An 8,986-nucleotide genomic window follows, 5' to 3' on the forward strand; every position below is an offset into this window, starting at 1 on the left:
ACATATTCTCAGATTCCAATTTGTCACATTTTCCAATAATCTTAAACCTCAAACTTTAACGCCACTAAAGCCACAGTCCCTAGTGGTCTTAAACCTTAGATTATAATATCATTCCTGTTACAATCTCAAGTGATTATAAACTAAGGCTCTGATAGTTTTTCTATCATAATTTCCCACTCATATTCATCAGAACCTAAACCTTAGGATACCTTAACCTTAAGCTCTGATACCAAATCTGTCACGCCCCGAACCCATCACCCGGGTCCGGCACGCGAACGGCCGCATGAGCCCTAGAGCAGTGCCCTAGAGATCATGCAAGGCCTAAGATAAACAATTAATTCCAATAATTCCATGATTAATGTAATTAAACCAAACCAACCAAAATGTACTGAATGATTACATAAATTCAAATGTCCATAAGCAAAAGATAAATTAATTTCTATCTATCTAGCAGTCAGACTCCATGCTGATCTCATTTCTCGTCCCACCCGATGGACTCTACAAATCCAATGCCTCTGAAAAAGAAAGTAAGAGTAGTATGAGCTTTTCCAGCCCAGTAAGAATCCCAACAGCCACACACAGTAATAATGATAAAATCATCAAAGTAATAAATAAATGTCATTTCATCATTTCAAAAGCTCAACAAACAACAAGTGTATAAAATCAGTACATATACACAAATCCTTTTTCACATTATGTGATCCATTTCCGTATTACTCTGATTCTCAAGTTTTCAGACTTTTCACTTCTGGCTTTGGACTAACCAAGTTCATGACCCAGTCCAAGACTGCACAAATCCCACACATAAGCTCGTGGCAGCTATCCCACGCGTAAGCCCGTGGAGGCTATCCTACGCATAAGCTCGTAGAGGCTATCCCACGCGTAAGCCCGTGGAGGCTATCCTACGCATAAGCTCGTAGAGGCTATCCCACGCATAAGCTCGTGGCAGCTATCCTACGCATAAGCTCGTAGAGGCTATCTCATGACAAGGTTAGTCCAACCCATTTTACATGTCTAGTTTTACATGTTTAATCACATTTCAATCACGTCACATATTTTTATAATTTCTCAAAATATGTTATTCCTTCTCAATTTAATTATTCCAATACTTTCATAATAAACAAAATGCACACCTCATAGTGTCATACAAGCTCAAAAACAAATAGCAACATACTGATAAAATATATCCAACGATAAATCCAATATATGCATAAATAAAAGTGCTCAGTTGTAGGAATTCTTACAGAAATTTGTGGACTGACTCAAATACGGATCCGGATCACAACCTACGAGCTGGGGTGCTGAGTCCCCTGATCAAAACCTCCTGGCTCCACTGACTCCTCCCCTACAACATCAGTTACCAATCACAAACTAAATTATTTGATATTTAAATATTCTAAACCATAATTCTCATCTATTATGGGGTCTATCACCAGATCCCCTAACATCTCAATCTCTCCAGATCTAGGGCAGACGGGGTGGCCCGACTTCCACCTTGTACCATCGGCCTATGTCGTCGCCAGCCATGGCCGCCGCCATGCCGGCGATGGTGGCCGGTCTCGGTGAAAAGACCAAAAGAAAGGGATGATCCCTCTCTCTTCATGGTTGGGAATACCTCTTCCTTCCTCAGATCTTTTTGATCCAAGGGCAACAGCCATGGTGGCTGTGCCCTCTCCTCCCCCAACCCGACAACACCACTGGCCGAACCATCGCCGACCGCCATTGTTGCAGCCGCCGGCGATGGTGACCGGCCAAGGGAAGAAGAGAAGAGGCTTTTCCTCTTCTTCTCCAAGAACCGGCAACCCTCCTTCCTCTCTTCCCCCTCACCCATCATCCACGGAAGACCCGCACGGATCCTCACAGCCACCGTGATGGTGGCTCGGCCCCCACCCGACGGCACCCAGCCGCCGTCGCCGCCGCCGGTGGCCAACCGACGAGGGGAAGAGGAGGAGAGGATGGGATCCCGAGGAAGAAGACATCGGATCCACCCTCCCTCATCACATACACAGCCTAGAAAACCCTCTCCGACCCCCTCACAGACTCGACCAACCCCACCCGCCATGAATCCCGGCCAATTCCGGCGGCCGGCGGCGGCAAAAATCGGAAGAGAGAGGCGGAAACAGGGGTACCCTGTTTCGGGCTCTTCTCCGACGATTCACCGGCCAAAAACTTCACCCACACCGCCAAAAATCCAGGAAATAAAACATAAAGGAAAGAACCATGCTTACCTCGGTCCGGTGGGGGTGCTCCGGCGGCCTTTCCGGCGAGCAATCGCAGAGGAAACTCGGATCTACATGCACGGGTCCAAGATTTCTTCACCGATTTGTGGGGATCTTCTTGAAGGGAGGAAAGGCTTTTCGGCTTCCTCCACGGCCGGCCGGTCCTTGGCTCCGACGCTCGGTCTCCTCCGACGATGGGTCTCCTCCGGCGAATCCTCCACTCCGATGCCGCCGCCTCCCCCTCTAATGCCTCCCTTCCACGATCGTGCCTAGGGCACGATCGTAATAAGGGGAATGGGCCCGGTCATTTCGGGCCGGCCTGTCCAACCTTCCTTTTTTTTTTCTTTTTTTTTTTTCTGGGTTTTTACAAAATCACAAACTACAGATCATCTCAACTAGATGAACAAACAAGATCGGTAAAAATTAAAAGAAAAATCAAAGTATAAACTACAAGCTACATAAAGACTATACAACCACCCAAACAAAAATTAACACTAGTGGTTGCCAATGTGTTCTGCTACTACTTTACACCACCACTATCATTTAAATCTCATAAACATGTAAACTACATGGGGAAAACCAGTAACCAAATATAGAAAAGATGGTCAGTCATATGAAGTGAATATTGAGTTCTCTACTCCTCAGATGGTAACGCTCAAATTTGTGATTTTTGGAATCCATATCATATTGCCGCCCTCATAGCTCTGCATGCAGCTTCACGCTTCATCTCTGCAGCTTTTCCACTTCCTCTGAAGTATACTTGTTGCCTACAGAAACAATAATAAAACAATAATGGGAGTAATGTCAACCACTGCAATGGCTAACAGTATGGATGGATATACATCTTCAGTTGCTCTCATTCTTGTATTTGGATGAGTAGTTGCGGTGCCATGAGAATTCTAAAACGTGACCCTTCTCCTAACACATGACCTTTTACTTGTAGACCATTTGACTTTGACAACTAGGATGACAAGTAGAAATATCATGTAAACAAACATCATCTGTCTACCACATGTATTATCACCAAAGCATGTAGGAATATACATATTATTACAGCTCCTCCAACCTGCAGCTGAACTTAAAAGCACCTTAGAGATAAATATTTAGGAAGGTTCCCATTTTTATTACAAACTCATGTGGGTCTCCTCTGGAAATTCCTTGAGAGTATAGGTGGAGACTTCAGGATATTAACAGTCACTGGAATTCCTAGTAGCTTGGAAGGACAAAAGAAAGCAATGAGTAGCATGGAAGTCTATCTTCCAATTGGAGCCAGCTATATATTGGTCTATCTTCCAATTGGAATTTTAGGTGATGGTTGGAACATAAGGACCAAGACTAACCAGGTCAACAAGAAATTTTTAGTCTAGAATGGAAATGGGAAGGCAATGAGTAGCATAGTAGTCTATATTCAACCCATGTGAAACCTGCTTTGAAAATTCCTCGAAAGTGTAGGCGAAGACTTCAAGATGTTAATGGTCGTTGAAACTCCTAGTCTGGGGAGGAAAAGAAATAGCGATAAGTAGCATTGAACGAGGTTATATCTTTCACGCGAAAAGACTAACCTTCCTTCGCATGAATCCACAATTGGATCGTGCACTGCACGGATCTCAAAGCGCTCCAAACTCCATCATTCGTTTGCCTGCGCAAATCTCAAAGAAACCATAACATGATCCATTAATAATGGATTCACACGAAGAAAGGTGAATCCTTCTTTTGCGCGAAAGATACACCCCCAACCTGAGTAGCATACTAGTTTCTATTCCCTTTTTTCACGCGAAAGATACATCCATGACCCGAGTAGCATACTAGTCTATCTTCCAATTGGAATTTTAGTGAAAATCTAAGGACCATGACTAGTCTACCTTCCAATAGGAACGAGCTACTAGTCTATCTTCCAATTGGAATTTTAGGTGATTGTTAAAATCAAAGGACTAGGACTAACCAAGTCAACATGGAATTCCTAGTCCAGGAAGGAAAAAAACAAGCAATGAGCAACATACTAGTCTATCTTCCAACTGGAGTCGGCGACCATATATCTTCCAATTGGAATTTTATGTGATGGTTGATAGCCAAGGACGAAGACTAAACAGGTCAACAAGGACCTTAGTCTACAACAAGTTCTCTTAAAGCAAATGCAAGAAGCCAATTGCGTGGGATTCAATCCATCCCCCTCTCCATGGATAGAAGCAAGTTGCCTCCCTTCCTCTATTGGCTTTTGTACTTAGCTACAATCCATTTGGTGTTATCCTCCATGGCAACAGCAGCAGCTAGTCCAGTTCCAGCGAATTCAGAAGCGGAAGCTCTCCGCCAGTGGGTAAAAAGCTTTGACTCACCTGGTGAATTTTGTAGCTTTTGCGGTAATGACCCATGCAACTGGACCGGTATTACATGCAACCATGCCAAAAGTGTGATCGGAATAAGTTTATCAAATTATTACATCAACAGCATCCTTGGTAACCTCAACTTCTCCTCCCTTCCTAACCTTACCCATCTCGATCTCAGAAATAATATTCTAAATGGAAGCATTCCTGCAAGCATTGGTAGTCTCTCCAAACTCGTAAGCCTCAATTTGTCTGACAATCAGCTCTGGGGCTCCATTCCTTTAGAAATAGGAAATCTGTCTTCTCTGGACATGCTAAGCTTAGCTAGTAACAATTTCACTGGTGTGATTCCTCCCTCAATAGGCAATTTGACCTTCCTTCAATCACTTTCCCTATCAATGAATTCCTTGACTGGGCCGATACCTAATGAGCTGGCATTAATGCCGCAACTTACAGAAGTACGCTTGAGCACAAATTTTTTGAATGGGGAGATACCCATCGGATTCTTCAATTCCCAGGGGAACGTTCTGAACCTCTCCCGCAACAACCTCTCAGGCACTTTACCACTATCAAACTATGCACTTCCCAAAGAATTTGATCTATCATACAATAGCTTGGAGATCCCTCGTAGCTGGGCCCACTACTATGGGATGGAAGGAAGGCTTTATGGGAACAAATGTTGCATCGATCGATGACCCAGAAGATTTCACGCCTCAGCACAAGAAAGATGGCAAACATGGAAATCACAGAATTCTCATCTTTATTGCGGTTCCTGTTCTTATATTGTCATTTATTATTGCAATCCTGTATAAATGTAAATGTGCATCTAGTCCGCAAAAAGAGAAGGAAACAGCAAAAGAGATCATTGAAATGAGATCTTCAAATGTATTCTCCATTTGCAACTTTGATGGGAAGGTTGCGTTTGAAGACATCATAGAAGCCACAGAGAACTTCGATGACATATACTGTGTTGGATTTGGTGGGAGTGGGATTGTCTACGAAGCAGAGTTACCTACAGGTCAAGTAGTGGCAGTAAAGAGAATTCATTCACCTGAAAATGAAGAACTTCCCCATGACACAACCTTCATAAATGAGATACGGGTGATGACCGAAATCCGGCACCGCAACATTATGAAACTTTATGGATTCTGTCTGCACAGCAGATTCATGTTTCTAGTTTGCGAGTACATGGAAAATGGAAGCTTAAGTGAAATATTATCCAATCACCGAAGAGCCTTGGCGTTGGATTGGGAAAGGAGGGTGAGGACAGTTAAAGATGTCGCCAGCGCGCTGAGTTACTTGCATCATGATTGCTCCCGACCAATAGTGCATCGAGACATATCGAGCAACAATATCTTGTTTGATTCAGAATTAAGGGCTTGTATCTCTGATTTTGGTGCTGCAAAACTCTTGAATCTTGATTCCTCGAACTGGACGGCTTTTGTAGGCACCTGCGGATATGCTGCTCCAGGTACAGCCTAACAATTTGGTTTGTTATTAACATCTCTTTCTTTTCTTTTCTTTTCTTTCTTTCTTTTGTTATCAATAGCATGTTTTTTCTGTTGTTCTTTACTGCCAATTACTTCAGCTGCTCAAGATGTGAGAGAGTATTCAAGTAGTATAGCAGGTAGTTTATCTCTTAACTATGGCTCAATTGTAACCTGGGATCTCAAGCTCTAACTCATCCCGAAGGGATGAATATAGAGACATGTCTTTTCATAAGGGACACAACTCTTTCATTTCATTAAGAGACTTGTCTTATTAGAAGGGACACAACTGATGGCAATAGACACACCTCTTAAAAGTGACTATTCCGAAAAAAAACACCCATAAACAGGTTTAGTGCCAACAAAGTAAAGGATGATATATGCCCTCTGAGATTTTTCCGCTCTCCGTTCCTTGAGAAGATAATGTTCTTCTTCCTTGTTCAGGAGATAACGATGTTTGCCTCTGTTTACGACATGCTTTCGCTGCAAAACAAAAGAAAAGAGCAAGTAATAAGAGTTCACTACATATTTCTTTTGATGCAGAGCTTGCTTACACGATGAAGGTAACAGAAAGGTGCGATGTTTATAGCTTTGGGGTGGTGACGCTTGAAGTATTAATGGGAAGACATCCTGGAGACCTCGTTTTATCATTATCAACGTCTATTATTGACCGGAACACGTTGGTAAAAGATGTGCTGGACCAGCGTCTCTCTTGTCCCCCTTCCGGTTTGGAGATGAAGGAAATATGCAATATAGTTGCAGTGGCACTTTCTTGCATATGTTGGGATCCAAAATACAGACCCACAATGCGATGCGTAACCCAAAGGTTGTCAAAATCTCGTCTACCTTCGCTTGAGCCGGTTGACGGAATTACCCTGTTCCAGTTGAAGAATCTTAATGTGTAATGTTGTCTCGAGGTTGGTCTGGATTGTTGTAGGATCAAGAATTCTGATTATTCACAGTTTCATGTGCATTACCAAATGGTATCAGGTATCAGCATGTTTTGTTTCTCTTGTTTCCGCATCTTGTAAGAGAAGAAGTAGAATCAGAGTCGGTGTTACGATCATTTTAGTTTTGTAGATCAGCTGAATATTATGTCATGGTAATTTTCCATGTTGATTATTAATTATTAGAAATGTTCGAACTAGAAGATAAATGTATTTGGAAGGCCTTGATCGAGGCATAATTGCATGCTCTGGAGCAATACTGCATGAGAAGATCATCAAGGCAGTTGACGCGAGCTGGGACTCATCCAACCTTTGAAGCTTGCCATATAATGTTGTCTTGAATGGAATAAATGATGCCAGTCACATTTGTAAGGATTACTTTGGCTCCCTAGATCCTTTCAGTTTAAAGTCTGCAGTCCAACATTTTATCGACCGATGCCTTTCTGACAACAAATTTGCAGGAGCTAGCTCCTGAAACACTATAGGGAAATATTAATGGAGTGGTTTTTTTTCCCTTAACGTGGAGGTTACTGGTTCTGGTTTCATCTCCAGTATGGCCATACTATAAATAAAAGGGGAAGTTGCTTCGCGGTCCAAAGTTAGACCCCTGTATAACGAATAGTCCCTGTTGACTGTGCTTTTAATAAGCGGTCCATTGACATATGAAATCTCATAAGGAGACCAAAATACCCCTGACCTGTTTCCTTTTCTGTCGTTCCTCGTATGCATGTGTTCATTTGGGCGAGCCCTATTCAAAGTTCACCAATTCCAGCCCTCGTTCGTCCCCAATCTTCGTATCCTAATCCTCTCTTCCGACGGAAAGAATTCCATAAAAATCTCGCCCGATTCCGCTTGATTTTTACGCCCCGGTTTCGAACCCTAGAACTGCAAACCACTTCCCAACGGTAATCGATCTTCCTCTTTTCCCCTGTTAAGCCGTTCCCCTTTTGGAAAAGTAGAACCCTTCCGATCCGATTCTAAGAAGCAAGGAGATATTTTCTGTCCCGCCTCGGAGTCGACCTTCGAACCGACTTCGCCCTGTTCGTTTGTAGCGGAAGCTTAGGTGGACATTGGTCTCTCCAACCTTCCCTGAGTCGTCTCTGCATTCCTTCAACAGGTTTGTCACCGCATACTTTCTCGAATAATGTATTGAACAGGGACGTGATATGCAGTATTGTACGGCATTCCAGATAGTTGTTGGAATGGTCCAGTGGTTTTGCGGGATTAATGGACAGAGAGGTTGTGGTAGCACATTTGAGAAATTTGTTGTGGAAAATTTTTTCTATTCCGTGCTAATTGTGTTATTTGTTTTAGTTTTTAGGATGATTTAAAGGAAAGTTGATATTATTAAAAATATAATTTGTAACTATATTTGTGATGCAGAAATCTAAGATGGCCCCAAAGCAGAGTATCGGCAAAAAATCCTCTATTGGCCCGAGTACTATGGTTAATGGAAGATGTTATTTCACCCACTTTGTAAATTTTATGGTCACCCTAATCCCATTCATGTCTGATGAACAGAAGGAAAGAATACGTGGCACTCCATTTGGGCACATGCTAGGTCTACCGTGTATAAAACAGAGTAGGCCTGTCTTGGACACATTGCTCTCCCTTTGGGATAATGTTGAGGAGGGTTTTTGGTTTGATAGGGTTATAGTGCCTTTTGTAGGGACTGATTTCGCACTAATCCTTGGTTTGAGTGCGACGGGTGATGAGGTGCAACTGCATAGGAAGGGGAGGGTTACGTGTGACCTCATCATCCGGTTTTTTGATGGTGACCACCAGAAAGCCAGTAGAGATGCAATTAAAAGTAGATTACAAGTCCTTGTCGGTAAGAGCAGTCGACAAGATGTGGAGGATTTTACAAAATTATGGGTTCTTTATCTTTTTGGGACTATCCTCTTCCCAACCGTACGCTACTATGTCCCTAAGACATTATGTTCATATGTCGATGATTTAGACCGCTTAGGTTCGTATAGTTGGGGTCTTGCCGTTTTCTCTTTTCTTCGGCA

The 8,986-nt window shown here is 42.8% G+C and overlaps 1 pseudogene across 1 annotated transcript; it reads left to right on the forward strand.

The window, feature by feature from the left end:
- The first annotated feature begins 4,317 nt into the window (after positions 1–4,317).
- On the forward strand, positions 4,318–7,127 carry LOC103695713 (MDIS1-interacting receptor like kinase 2-like; annotated as a pseudogene). The gene is made up of 2 exons (XR_016396226.1): positions 4,318–6,011; positions 6,571–7,127. The product of XR_016396226.1 is annotated as an MDIS1-interacting receptor like kinase 2-like (transcript).
- The last annotated feature ends 1,859 nt before the right edge of the window (positions 7,128–8,986 follow it).

Source organism: Phoenix dactylifera, chromosome 8 (assembly GCF_051530095.1).
Source record: "Phoenix dactylifera cultivar Ajwa chromosome 8, Ajwa_hap1_PhDact_Kaust_v1.1, whole genome shotgun sequence".
Lineage (NCBI taxonomy): Eukaryota > Viridiplantae > Streptophyta > Magnoliopsida > Arecales > Arecaceae > Phoenix > Phoenix dactylifera.